The following is a 15,709-nucleotide window of genomic DNA, read 5'->3' as shown; positions in this document are numbered from 1 at the left end:
ATCAGTGCATGGTTCGGTTCATTCCCGTTCTCTTTGCCATCCTAGTGGCGCCATATTTGCAGTGCATTCTGTGGCACATTCACTCTATTTTGTCCCATCAGTGACGACGATAATAGTTGTTGTGGTCCCATCTACTTGTGCGGACAATCCTTCACTTGATACCCATGCTGGTTACATCCGTAGCAGGCTCCTGTCATCGAAGGACAGGGGAGATTTCCATGTCTCCTTTCACACACCCGATAGACTCCTATGGCATTGGGTGTCGACTTCCCTACGTAGTTCTCTTCGTTGGGTTGGATGGAATTCCTTCTTCCCATCATCGGTCCCTTTTCAAACTGACAATTATCTCAGTTAGGCATGAACCGCGCGCCGGTTGCGGTCATCCTCTCGATCATGTTTTTTTCTATCATTGGTGCCCTCTTGTACATCTTATCAAAGCTCTTTAAATTCAAGAGTGCCAGCTGGTCTTTCAACTCCAGCTTCAAGCCATCCCTAAACTGTTTCGCTTTATCCACAGGGTCCTCTACCAACCTCGGCGCATACTTGGCCAACTCGATGAACTTCGCCTCATACTGATCCACAGACATCTGATTCTGACGAAGCCGTCGAAACTCTGCCATCTTTGCCTCTCTCATACTGTCCGAGAAATATTTCCCATTGAGAGCCTCACAAAAGGTACCTCATGTCTGAGCTGTGCCTTCAGGGAACACTCTTCCTTGAGTGACTTCCCACCACATACTGGTGTTACCTTGAAGCTAATAAGCTGCCAGAAGTACTCGATCTTCCTCTGAACACTTCAACACTGTGAAGATCTTCTCAATATCTCTTATCCAAAGGGTCGCAGCCTCAAGGTCGCCCATACCACTGAACCTTGGTGGCTTAAGTCTCAAGAACTACTCTACCAACTTGTGCATCGGTCTCCCCCCAATCACAATTCCACGTTGAACTCTAGCAGGTGTAACTGTAGCATCGGCAACGGCAGCTTAAATCTGAACTTGCTTTCCCATTAAAATTTCCAAAGACTTAAGCGCTTGCATGATCCTATCTAATCTAGGATCGTCAAGTGCTGCTACACCAGTACCAGCCTAAGGCGGTACTCTCTCACTCACGCTGGCCTAAGCCTGCGCTCTACCACAGCCACCTCGGGTACCGACCCTAGTCAGCGTCCTATCCTGAGTGACAAACGCAATAAACCTCTTCCAAGGACTCCTCAATTCCGGATCACTCATTCTACAGGATTTCCACAAAACCTGCTTTCCAATTCCTCATCGAATTAGGAAAACTGAGTGACCCTCACCAAACAAACTACCAATCAGCTAGCCAATCACAAGCATCTGCATAAGGAAAAAGCCTTTCCTACTCACTATCTTGACATCCATCACACATTATCACTCCAAATACTAACCATGCTCTAATACCACTAAATGGGGATGTCACACCCCGAACCTCAAGCACACACACATTCCTCGGTGGTTGATAGAATTTTGCGACGTTCCTAGATCTCGTCGCCGACCCTTTAGTTTTATTGCACATACGGAAGCGAATTACTAATCCCTTGACCTCATCAAACATGGGATAGAAAAGCAGGACAACAATTTCCAAATCAAAATACACATTCTTAAACACCTCAAGCTTATACAAAATGTCAATCTCATAAAGAACTACTGAGTCACCTATGCTCTTGACCCTTTCGCTTCAAGCTCCTGGCCCTTCACACTAGGGACCTGAAAATGATTATTCAATAACCAGTGAGATATAAATCTCAGTGAGTTTCACCCCTAAGCCTCGGTTAGTACACCAACTCAACTCAGGGTATCTATCAAGAACTACCCCACCACAAGCAACAACCAACAGTCGATTCGCATACAACTCTACTCGGTATGCCATACCTTGCACGTTATAATTTAGCATGATACATGCAATACACTTGGCCATTAGATTATACATTTCATCAATCACATACGAATCGCATCACAAGAGATCTCACCTGGCCATTGCCACACCCTGCACATTATCGATTCGTGCGTGCGTGCCATAAACAATGTGCTTAACTCATGTATGACCGAAATCACAGATGCCATGATTCTCATGCATTCTTACACATTATCACAATTCAGAAACACAATGCATATACTCAATGCATACAACAATTGAAACGCCTTATCCACTCAATTAATCACAGGGGTCTCAATCCAATCAACTTGAACAATCATGCATTCCACTTGTTAATTAAGCCACTCAAGGCACTGCCGAACTGTCCTTCTGGCATAGCCACGCGTCGTCTCACCACCATTGAGCATGGCGTCATCTATATCTTAATAGACGGCTTCCCCAAAGGGGCGTAAGTCTAGAATCTACTGCGACCCGAGTCACTTACTCTTTAGTTTGGTGTCTTCTAGTGTAGCCAGGCTTCGTCTCACCACCATTGAGCACGGTGATGTCTATATCTTAATAGACGGCTTCCCTGAAGGGGCGTAGGTCCAGAATCTACTGTGACCCGCTACCCTAATGCATGGGTAACCCGAAAGTGGGATTTAGTAACGTCCGGCTTAAAAGCTCAAGAAAGTTTCTCTTTAACCAACACACGACCAATCAATCTCGGCCTAGGACATCGTGCATTGCACTCAAATGTCTCCATTAAAATGGTGATCTTGGCCTATTTTCTTCGTATTAAAAACATTTGAGAAAATAGGTGTATGTGAGTACACAGTCAATTCGAATCTTGAAAAGTGATACTCTTCATTTTTGAAATCCCACGGTTTGATATAGTCATTAAAACCACTTTCTGTGTTAAAACCCGACACCCGAGATTTTCGGAATAAAAACCATATTTTCACAATCACCACTCAATTTCAGAATCCAACAATTAATTCATGCGGATGCCCATGCATTTACACATCCATTTACTTCATAGGATTAAAATACATTAATTTAGACAATTTTTCATTCTCGGGTGAACGGTGTCGCGTGAACAGTGAAATTCTACATTTAAATCAAAAATAACTTAAACTCAGAAATTAAACAAAACATTAATTCAAACAATTAATTAAGCAAAACAAGCTTAATTAAACACATAAGCACAATTAAGCAAATAAAGCAAGATTAAGATAAACTAATCTAATCCATCCATTTAACCACCTATCTTAGGGCTAATACAAATTAATTAAATCACCTAAACTAGAATTAAATCTAACTAAACCAACCCTAAGCAAGTTTAGGTACTAATCGAAGGATTAGGAGCTAAACTCACCCGTTAAGCGGGCCGGAGGCACTGACGCGGCGGCGACGACGGTGGCTACACACCGGGACCTCAACAACAATGATCCAAGGTGGTCCCAAGCTCAACACAACAACCACAGCTCGGACTCCCACTGAAAACACTGAAAAACAGCCCTGCCGGAGGAGAAAACAAGTTGAACGGCTTGGCCGGAGTTCCGGCGAAGGGGGTGGCCGGAAATTGGCGGCACTAGGGGGTCTTGGGGTCTTGCTGGAGGTTGGGATGGGCAAAGGAAGGACCAGAATGGGAGAAAAATGGAGAGAAACGCGAAACAGTGCAGGCTGCAGGCGGACCGACGGACCGGTGACCAACGGCTTGCGAAGGCCGTACAGGACGACCGGTGGCTTCGTTCGGGACGAAATTGGTCTCGTTGGAACGTTCTGTCTCTTCCGGTCACGGTGATAGTTGGCTCGTTGGCTGATTCATCCAGTAAGACCACTTTTGACTCGATTCTTCACCGAAGGGTCAGCTGGAGCAGAAACTGGAGAAGAGGAAAACGAGGAGAGAGAGAGCTCCGTCGAGGGAGAGCCGAATGATGGGAGAGAGAGAGTGAAGTGAGGGCTGAAAGCACCCCTCATTAAGGCCATTCAATGGCCACTTCAAATCCCCATGCCCTTGACCCCACCTTCTCTCTCTTCCTTTGCCATTATCCACACACTTGGGGGCAAAATAGTCGTTTCACCTTGCACCAATTTACCAATCTGTCCTTGGGCTGAAATTGGTGGATGGGCCTAAGGATTGGGCTTGGCCATGAATAGGAATGGGCTTAGGAATTGGTTGTGTGACGTCCCAGGGCGTCACGTACTAAGAGCAAGCAGAATTATCATTTATCATTATCATCTTGCCTAATTTGTAAACTCCTTTAGATAACCTATAGTGTTTACCATTGAAGGTTAGCATGTATAACATGGATTTTTTAAAATCTCAAGTTTATATTATGAGGTTATCCTGCAATCACTCTACCTTCAATTCTAAGTGTTGGCCAAATCATTCATGCACAAAACAAGATCACAAGAAGCTTCATTTCTTCTTATCATCATCAGGGCCTACAAAATTTATCAACCTGGACTCTTTCCATGTTCATCGCCTATATATACAACATATACATTACAAAAGTAAGGCGTAACAAAAGCCGGGGATAAAGGGTGAGGGTGTCTACTCCCCGAGTTCCCACACAAGCCCGCATCTAACAAAAAACAAAAGTCAGTCAGCTTCTACAAGATCAAAGGCATCTAGGCGCCGTCCATCCCTGCTCTAGGTCCTCATACTCCAAAGGGTAAAGGGCCAAATATCTCCCCTTCATGGTTGATAAACCATGCAACGAACGTCATCAATGTCAAGTCGGCTCTACCGTCATCTAGCCATAAAGTCGCCTCATATTTGGAGAAAATCATGTCAATGTCAAGATCATACACGTCATGAAGAGAAACATCAAGACGCACTACCGCCCCGTATCGAGCTACTGGCGGTACATCCATGCTATCAATATGAAAATGTAAGGTATGAGCAAACAACCTTGCCTAGTAAAGAATGATAAAACTCTAACTTAAACAATCCACAACCATCAAGATTACAAGAGAATCATCAAACAATCTAGGATGCTAAAGGAAGTATATCACAAGCACACACAATTGGATATTAACACATTATATATATAATCACCTTATGAGCATCCATTTCTATGCTTACCTTTCTCAAGCTCAATCTCAATCTCATATCAAGATGTAATGCAACAATAATAAATGGACTCACTCGCCAAATAGAATTATATTTAGTGTGTATATGATCCACCCTCGATCAATCACTAACCGGAATTCAACCGGCCCGATCGAGTCACTTTTGGAAGTTACCTTATCCGGACTTCCACAATATTTCTATCATGGGCATCTCACTCCGAGGCATCCCGGCATCACTCAACTGAGGTCCTCCCAAGACCACTCAGCAAAGGGCATCTCACTCCGAGGCATCCCGGTATCTCTCTACCGAGGCATCCAAGACCACTCAGCAAGGGCATCCCAAACTTCCAGGGGCATCACCGATATCTCAGTACTGATGAGTTCATTCATCTTAAGCACACGTTTCACACCACCACACCTTGGATTAATGCATTTATCGTATGCAAAAGAAAAGACTCCAAAGTATCTAACTATATATCTAACTCTCATGAACCTAGCATACGTGCGTGTCCAAATTATAAGATAAAACCCATTACGTCATGTCCCATTCCATGGCGAACAGATATTTACCCCATAATCAAGCACTATGCACCGCACTCATTGCACACGCATGATACTATATGCACTTATATATCTCAAATAAAATATGAGACTTACTCTTATATGACTAACATATATTATGAGGTTTATTAGACTCTACGTGCATCACAAAAGCCTAATATAAAAGACACAACGTCTAATATATGTTCTCGGGTCCAGACAGTTTACTAACTAAATGTACAGTTTCGGTTTCGGACACAGAAGGTATATCAATTCTTGTCAAAATATTACCAAATTTTTATATGTTATATTTGAGACATAGACCAACAATTCCTGTGAAGAAAATTAAGTCTAATTCTCACTGTATTAAGAGTAAAAATTTCCATAATCTTTACTAGCACCCTGTACCGACGTCCAGATTTTATATCTACAAAGAAAATTGTTTCACTAGCCAATTCTTCTCTATTTAATCCCAAATTTTGACACATTATTCCTTAAGATATTTTCTAAAATTTTCATTAAGGATTCGAAGTCAAATTCTAACTAGGTAAATACATAAAATTCATATAATCAGTAAAGGTCAAACCGTTTCTCACAAACAGTTTACTGGTTTTTACCAAATTCACTTCTATCTCTACGTTTTATATATTTGTATGGTTATAGCTACGTGTATAACTTGATCTTATAGATGTTCTATCATGTAGAATGGTTTATTTCTTATTTCCATTAACATACATAAAGAAAATAAATACAAACAGAAGACTCCATAACCGTTTTCACCTAGAACAGAATAGGTATGCAAGATTCCTTCACTCCTAGCCCGACCAAACCACTTATTTTTCCACAAATATCTTCTACAACACTTCATCACTTAATCACAGCAACTAAAAATACTTTCAGCAAGCTTTTCTTTAACAAATAGCCCATCCATAGCTTGGCTCAAAGTATAAACGCATCCGTGAGTTCACTCATCATAGTATACACCATATCCATCCACTCGGCATCCATTTCATCACTTCACTCAGCAAGACAGCATACTCACACTCAGATTTCGAAACATGCAAGGCTAAAAAAACAACATGCAATGGCTTCTAACTTTAATCTAACACTTCCTCAGCTTAGATTAACCACAAAACAGCAACTACAAACTAAATCCTTCACTATTTGGATTGACCCGCAAGCTTTCTTGACAAAACAATGGATAACTTTCAATTTAGAGTTATATCTTTCCTTACCTTGTTCAGCTATTAGACAACACAAAGATGCTTCAAGATCAATACCAAAATCTCGCATGCAAGAAGAAGAAATCGCTAGTTTGCTTCTGGTTTCACCGCTCGACCGAGAGAAAAACAGAAAAGAAGAAGATGAAGATGGGTTGCTTGGTTTTATATGGAGAGAGAGAGAGAGAGAGAGAGGGTTACGAAACTTAAGGGGGAAATACTTCTACAAAGCTAATCCCTAGGCTAGACTAATGATGAAATTTGCTAATGATTGTTTTCCTTGAGTTGATGGTTTCGGTTTCTAGAGGAAAGAAATCCGTGGGTGTCGCATGCAAGGAGAAACGAGAGAGAGATGTTGTGTGGCCTCCAAGTTTGTTCTCTCAAGTTTAATTTGTCACTCAAAATCAATTAGTCTCTAATCCGAGTCATTTAGTCGGTTCATTAGTTTCTAATGTTTTTCAATTAATTCCCTTTTGTTTCTACTTGATTTCAATCCTTTTGTGATTATACAAAGTCATGACATAACATATCGACTAGTCAATGTTAGTCTATAAAGAATTCATCACAAAAATGCTAAAATTAGAAATTGATATTAGCATTATAAACATTAATCAAGTTATCATAACTATAATCTATAATATAAAATCATTCGGGCCTAAATATTCATTTCCGGTCCAATAGGCTTAATCTATAACAATCCGGCCCACTAAACTAAATCTACAAATCTGATAATTCCGAACCTTGGCCCGCTTCAAGCCAAGTCCAAGCCCATAATCTCTCATTCGACTTTTCTTAAGTCCAACTCATGTGGCCCACTCATTTCTCAAGCCCACAAATTCCTCACGATCCATCGGGTTCAATTTCTGGGCCGATCTAATTAATCTAAGTTCCTAATGATCTAATTACACTAATGAAGGTCGCTGAAATTTGGGATGTCATAGGTTGGGCTTGAAATGGCCAAGAATTGGCCCATGGGCTTAGAAGATGAATAGTTGGTTTGGCCCAATGGGCTCATATGCTTGACTTAGGCCCATTTCGTGGTTGTCCCAACTTGGGCCTAAGGCCCACACTGGCTTGGCTCGGCCGACGTCCTCACAGGCTTGCTTCCTCGGTCCGAAAACCCCTTTTCCAATTGCTCAGCTTAACTGACTCCGTCGACTATTTGATGTAGCTTCATCCAAATTCATCGCGGACATTCCCGACAATTTGAAGTCCAATCCTAAGTTCTCTTTCCATGTCAATTTCGCCAAATGTCATTTCGGTTACAACTCAGACTGACGGGTGGCTGTGAGGATTCATGCGTGACCAACTTTTGCCAAATCACGTTCAAGACATCTCGACACATGGACGTCCTTGACTGCATGAAATTACGGAGGATAGATTCTTATTTCAAAGTACACGATCACTGAGGATCGACATAAGGTTGTTCGCGAGTTCGATAACGGTAAACGGAATCGCTCGTCATTCCATTATATTATGTTCGCAAATCGACTTCCAGTTGTCCTTAGAATCGGCCTGCCTATCTATAGGATCATCCTCACGCAAGTCTCACGGTCAAGTTGTTTTCCCAGGTCGAGTCCTTTAGACGTACAGGTTCTGTCCTCATTAGCCTTTTCCCTCAAGGTCAGTATCTCAGGAGTGATCAATTCCGAGTGAGATCAACCAACAATGCATTGATGAAATTCACCTTCACTCATCCCTCAGAGGGCTCGAATTTCAGGATGTCACAGCTTGCAAGTCGTGAGAATCCTTCAATAAACCTTATGTAATAGCCTGCCAATCCCAAGAAACTTCGTATTTCGATCGGTGTTGTCGATCTCTGCCAATTTATTACAATCTCAACTTTTGCCGGGTCTACTGCAATTCCATCTCCTGACACCACGTGTCCCAAAAATATTATCTGGTCGAGCCAAAATTCACACTTACTGAATTTGGCATATAACTTATGATCTCTAAGGGTTTGCAACACTATCTCCAGGTGTCGCTCATGCTCTTCAAGTCCTTTAGAATATATCAGGATATCATCAATGAAGATGATCACAAATTGATCCAAGTAGGGCTTAAATACCCTATTCATCAAATCCATGAATACAACCGGAGCATTCGTCAGTCCAAACGGCATAAGTAGGAACTCATAGTATCCATAGCGAGTCCTAAATGCAGTCTTAGGAATATCTCCCTTTTTAATTCTTAGCTGATGGTATCCTGACCTTAAGTCAATCTTAGAAAAGACCGAACTTCCTTGCAGTTGGTCAAATAGGTCATCGATTCTAGGCAAATGATACTTGTTCTTAATGGTCACTTGATTCAGTTGCCTATAGTCAATATATAAACGCATTGACCCATCTTTCTTTTTCACAAACAAAACTAGTGCACCCCAAGGAGAAGCACTTGGCCTAATGAATCCTTTACCAAGCAACTCTTGTAATTGTACTTTCAATTCTTTCAATTCCGTCAAGGCCATCCTATATGGAGCTTTCGATATCAATCCTATTCCAGGCATCAGTTCAATCTCAAACTCAATTTCTCGTTCCAGTGGTAACCCAGGCAGTTCCTCAGGAAATACATCCTGAAATTCCCTGACCACTCGAATTTCATCTAACTTAGACTCTTCCTTAGTATAGTCCTTTACCACTGCCAGGTATCCTTGACATCATTCATCAAGTAATGCACGAGCTTCTATCATTGAAATAAGTGCTATAGAGGGGTTGGTCTAACCTCCAAAAAATTCACAACTAAATCGGTCAGGTAAAACAAACTGGATCACTTTTCTATGGCAATCCATCTTAGCTTGATACTTATGAAGCTAGTCCATTCCGATGATAACATCAAAGTCATACATGTGAAAGCTAGTATGAGCACCTAGAGGGGGGGTGAATAGGTGCAGAAACAATTTTGCGAGATATGTGCAGTGCTAATCAACAATAGATTATAAAAAGGAAATTCTCTCTTGTAAACAAAACGAGTTACAATCAAAGTAAAAGAGTGCAGAGAAGAGAATATGAACATAGAGATTATAGTGGTTTGGCTTAATCCAAGCCTACGTCCATTCTTCCGCACTGACAGCCCACTGGCTGGATTTCACTATGAACAAAAGAGTTGTTACAGTTAGGCTCTTCCTTGATTCCACAGTGTAGAGACTCTACTACACTTCCTCAAGGTCTCTCAATGATATAGACTCTCTTTTGCGTACAAGATTTCGCTCAATAGTTTAATTGACTAAGAAGAATAAGCTTCAGACTTTGGAATTCTTCTATCGTGCACACACTCGAACAACTAGAACGTCTTCCTTATATACTCCTTTATGCCATCATACCCGTTGGCACTTACGAAAGGAATTCTTCCAGTCTACCCGTTGGATAGAATCAATTAGGAAGATCTTCGAGCTATTTAAGGAACATGACGATAGCCCATCAATCCTGCTCGCCCATACAATCAGGATCTTGGTTTTCATAAGTAGAACCTTCCAAGTATACTTCGCCAATCAACGGATCCACGATTCCCAAATCAATCTTGATTAGAATAAAGGATTCCGACATGCTATATCCAGCCAAGAGATCTTCTCCGGTCGATAAAGTCAAATCATTGACGAAACATCCAGTTCTGGATAAGTCTTCTTCGACGGACTAGAAACTGTCAATGAGGATAAACTTTGAGTCTTGAGTCTGACAGTCTAGAGGTTTTCAGACTTTGATGGAAGAGTCTGCAAATCTTCAGACTAGACTGATGGAAACGTTTTGTTAGCTTCAAAACACTCAAGGAGGATTTCTCCAACAATACATAGCCATCACAACTAGGTTTATTTCCATATCCCATCCCCCTATAGTTATCTTACACTTTTCACATACCAATGTAGACAAAACCATATTCTTCAATGAAGTAGAAACACAAAGAGACGTCTCAAGAGAGGTAGTGTCTATCTTACTCAACTGTCTATATCTTTCAGATATAAAAGAATGCGTAGCACCAGTATCAAACAACGCATATGCCTTTTTATTGTTTATAGAGATCGTACCTGAGATGACATTTTTGGAAGCTTCCGCTTCCTCTTGGGTAACCGCATACACCCTTCCTTGTGCTAGTGGCCTCTGTGGATTCCTTGGTAGATTTGGTCCAGCCGTAAGTTGTTGCACTTGTCGCATCGAGTTGACATTCAGTTGCGACCTTTCTTGTGGACAATTTCTCTTAAAGTGCCCCATCTGCCCACAACCAAAACATTTCGGTGGGTTATTACAAAATCCTAGCCCATGCCGTCCACCACATCTCTGGCAAATATTACCCCAGTAGGGTACTCTCCCCGTAACCGGGCCACTCTTTGCTTTTCTAGAATTCCCAAAATTATCCTTCTTTTTAGATTTCCAGGGTTGACCTTGTCCAGGATAGGGTCTCTTACCCGTTCGAACATCATTAAAGGTCATCTACCTCTTAAATTCTGATTGTTCTCTCATTAACTCTTGCTCCACCAACTGTGCCCTCTCATAGATCTCATTATAATCCCTTATATTCAGAGGCACAAGTTGTTTTCTAATATTAGTCCTTAATCCTTTCAAGAATCTCTTAGTCTTTTCCTCTCGATCCTCAACCTGCCTGGGAGCATACCTAGACAATTCATAAAATTTTGCTTCATACTGGTCCACTGTCAGCTCCCTTTGTTCTAACTGAACAAATTTTGTGATCTTCTTATCCTTGGCACAATTAGAGAAATTCTTTCTATTGAAAGCTCTAACAAACTCATCACAGTTTATATTAGTACCTGGTGGAAAGATCGTGTCTTTAGAAGCCCTCCACCAAAACTTTACATTTCCCTCCAACTGGTACTCTACCAAGGTTATCTTTTCAGCATCGCTACAGTTCAACAACCGGAAAATCTGTTTCATCCCATCAATCCAATGTTCCGCCTCCTTAGGACTTCCCATTTCACTAAACTTAGGTGATTTCAACTTCAAGAATTGTTCCACCAGTCCTTGAGTACGGCGTTCTACTCCAGGTTGTTGATGAGCTTGCCTTTCCATCATATTTCCTATATTGGCCAATGCCTGTAGGATATCTTCCATTCGGGGTCAGCCCTTGAAGCAGAGGCTTCAACCCTCGATGGATGAGAACTCCCAGTTCGTACCATGATTTCTCTGCAATTTTCCAAGCATTCGCCCCAGGAACAATTTACGACTCGATGTCATTGGTCAGATAATAAAATGAGGTTATTACTAAAGTCACATAAGTAACATAAAAATGTTACTGACAGACAAAAGTAACATCGCACTAGTCACCAGAGATCTATGAGTGAATACCCATTACCCGTTGTTCAAAGTTAGTCAACTACTCTTGGTTAGTATCTTATGGTGTGCATCATTCTATATCCTCATTTCCATTTGAGTCTCCTTATCACTCCATATAAACCTTTGCTTTGATACCACCTGCTGTGGCACCCCCTGAACGGCCCCCGATCCATTGGGGTTGTCACAGTTTGCTTACCTTTCTCTTGCTTGACCTGAAGGTCTATCAATCTTGGGGTTTTATATCTTTTAGGCTGGTCCTTGCGCAGTATATAAATATATAGCGGAATAAAAAATCAACATCTCCCTATCCCAAAATTGGAAACGATGCACACCTACTAGACATTTTTACAATTCAAGCCGAACACTTTATTTACATAGATTTGATAGACAACGCCAGTCAGTACATCAAAATTTGCCGTGGTTTTCTGTACCCGGCTTCATATCAAAAGATAAATCGACTTCCCTTTTTATTTTCTTTCCATACAGTCCTATACATAAGTCTATCGGTCAGTGTTGGCGGTCCAAAATTTGCTTCATCTGCTATCCGTCACTCTCGGTCACACCTAACTCGGTCCATCAGCTAGCGGCAGCAGCAACATCCCCAGCATGATCCCATCACGACGGACGTGTACTGACAGAAACTCCTGAGTCACTGGGCCATCAGGTGAACCGATGTCATACATGACTAGAACCCGCACTCGAATAAAAACCAACCCTCGTAACTCAGAATGAGGGTGCTCCGAACACTCGCACTCAACGTCAACGGGGACACCATAAAATGTACCGGGGGTGACTGGTAGCAGAGACATCTTCTAATCTGAAATGTTAGTCCCCAAACGGGGTGAGTACAACCACTCAGCAGTTTAAGATTCATCAGGCTATATTAAGCAGTACCGTCAATATCTAGACTCATGCAAGATAGACAAAATCAGGTAGTCAAGGGATCATTATACATCAAAATCATGAAATTCTTTAATGCAATGGCAACTGCAATTTCAAAAAATTCAGATCCATCGTGTCCAGATTACACAAGTCCTGATCATAGGGCCAAACTGTAATGACACGTCAAATTCCATGCCACACAATTTAGTCCCATAACCAGACCACACTCACACTTAATATAATCATCAATTTTAATCATTCAAACGGTTTTATCCTCCCAGAGGACCAATGTTTGCGTCCTTTTGGGATTTCACACCCACCCTGGCATCGTGAAAGCCTCCGGTATTCAGCCACTTAGGGCCACCGAGCATCTGGAGCAGATCACGGCTCTAGGCATCTCGCACCCCACCTGGCATCACGAGGAACCTCAGGGCTCTCCATGAAAATGGTTACCCCGGCCATCCGCATTTATGTACCGACAAGCATACAACCGGGCATCCCGAAGCTCCCAGGGAAAAACCTCTGGCATTCAGCCACACAGGGCCACCAAGCATCCACAAGGCATCGCCTCATTCGATCCTTTGGGCATCCCCACTCCCGGGGCATCGTTGACCCGAGGGTCCAACGGCAACAATTAGCATCTTAATTTCCAAAAACACTTTTTAATGCAATGACAAAATGTCTCTTGAGTCTCATCAAATCTCAATGTTGCATGATATGTTGAATGTCAATATCATCATGCCAAAGAACAACTCAAGATGCATTCACCTTTGGGACAATTTGAGTAAATTCGGAACAAAACAGCTCGATTATTACAACGCACAGTTTTTGTAACAATTTCGAAATAACCCCTAAATGAACTCAGAAAATTCTGAAATTTTGATATGTTATAAAAAAGACCTAAATAAAAAAGTTTCATGAAGAACAGTAAGTCATATTTACTGTATATAAAGAGCAGTAATCGCTATACTCTTTACTGACATTCTGTAATAGCTTCCAGATTTAACATTTACAAGGAAAATCGTTTTACTGACCAAACCTTGTCCATTTATTCTCAAATTTTGATATGTTATTACTAAAGATATGCCCTACAACTTTTATTGAGGGTTCAAAGTCCAATTCCGACTAGATAATTACAGAAAATTCATGAAATCACCAAAGGTCATGCTGTTTTCTGCGAAAACAGTTTGCTAATCCAAAGAGAACTATTTCTATTCATTGAATCCCAGCATCCAACGTCTATAACCAAACATTTACAAGTCTATTGCACCACATTATAACTACCTCACTTCAAGAACCCACTTTAGTTAGACCTTTCAATTCTTATTTCAGCCAATAACTGAAACTACTCAAAACAAACTCTGTTTTTACTCAATCTCCCAATCTAACTTCATCTCAATCATCCAAAAATCCCTATGCAACTCCCAATTCTGCATTTTCTCACATCTACCAGCATTTCACCAGATAATTGCAGCATGCACAACATAGATCAATGAACTTCTACTTGCCTCTAGTTCCTTAGCTTGACAGCAAACGAAACAGGAAGCTCGGGGCCTCGTGTGTGACTCAACGGCGACGAAGACCGGCGGCGACGACGGCGGTAGCTCAATCACGGGCACGGGCGGAGGGCGGCCTTCCTTCTCTGCCCTCACTCGCTCGGACCGCTCGCTGCTCACTCTCGCTCACGGCCCAATCGCTCACTCACTCTCTCTCTCTCTTTGCTCTCGGTTCTACTCGGTTCACTCTCTCTCCTCTCTCTCTCAATCACATGAGCACTTTGCTCTTTCGATTCTTTAATTAATCTAATTACTGCATGCAAGTGTTTTCCGGTGGATGTTCGGTCAAGAGACAGCTGGGGTGTGCGTGGCTTCCCTTGCTTGATTTCTCCTTCTGTGTTGGCCACCTAAATGGGCTGTTGCTGAGCTCCTCTCGGTCAACACTTGGGAAGAAAGTTCAGAATTGTTGACTTGATTAGTCGACAATCAAGGGGGCTTCTTGGGCTATTTGGGCCTTAAAATTGTAGCCAAAAGATCCAAATTAAATGGCCCATAATCTTCAGATATAATCCCATAATTTCTGCACAAATATGAAGCATTTTGTTTTCCAAAGGAATCAATTTATATTCTCATAATCAATTTGCTTCATGTACAAGTGCATAACTGAAGTTCTTGCGTGGAGAAAGGATTCGACTGAGCGGCATGGTGATAAAAATTCATTTCCTCACTTGCTGATTCACACAAAGAAAAGACGTGCATGGTCCTCATGCACGGTCCAATTTCTCATAATTTTATTCTTAAATTCGGCATGCGTGTTCCTCATGCATGGCCGAATTCCATCAATCGATCAAAGTCCAAAGACTTCTCTTGTTGCATAGTTGGTCAGTCCAATAGATAAAAGAAAATGTGGCCGTTGCATATTTAAGTGGTCGAGGGCTTTCTTTTCAGTAATAACGTAATATTACTGGAAATAGGGGTCTACATTAGTCTCGGTCTAACCCTAGAATTGAACCAGACCAAACCAGTCGATTTCGGGTGGTTATTGAGGGGGCCGGTTCAATCCTTGGTTTCACATAAAGAATCAGACCAACTAGATTAGTCAAGATTTCTTGTTATTATTATTATTTTTACTTTTTTTATTCATAAGCATATTCTAATTAGTAAAATTATTTTTCCTTCTAATTTTTGGAAACTCCCGTATGTAGGGAATAGAAGAAGCAAAAAAAGAGAAAAGAAATCATCAGTTCTAGGACTGACTCTAGAACTGAATTAGAACTAGACTGGTCCGGTTCCTAATTCCACAAATTTGGTACTGATCTTTACCAATCCAATTTCAGGTTCC

This window comes from Eucalyptus grandis, chromosome 8 (genome assembly GCF_016545825.1).
Source record: "Eucalyptus grandis isolate ANBG69807.140 chromosome 8, ASM1654582v1, whole genome shotgun sequence".
Classification (NCBI taxonomy): Eukaryota; Viridiplantae; Streptophyta; class Magnoliopsida; order Myrtales; family Myrtaceae; genus Eucalyptus; species Eucalyptus grandis.
Note: the sequence above shows the minus strand (reverse complement) of the source record.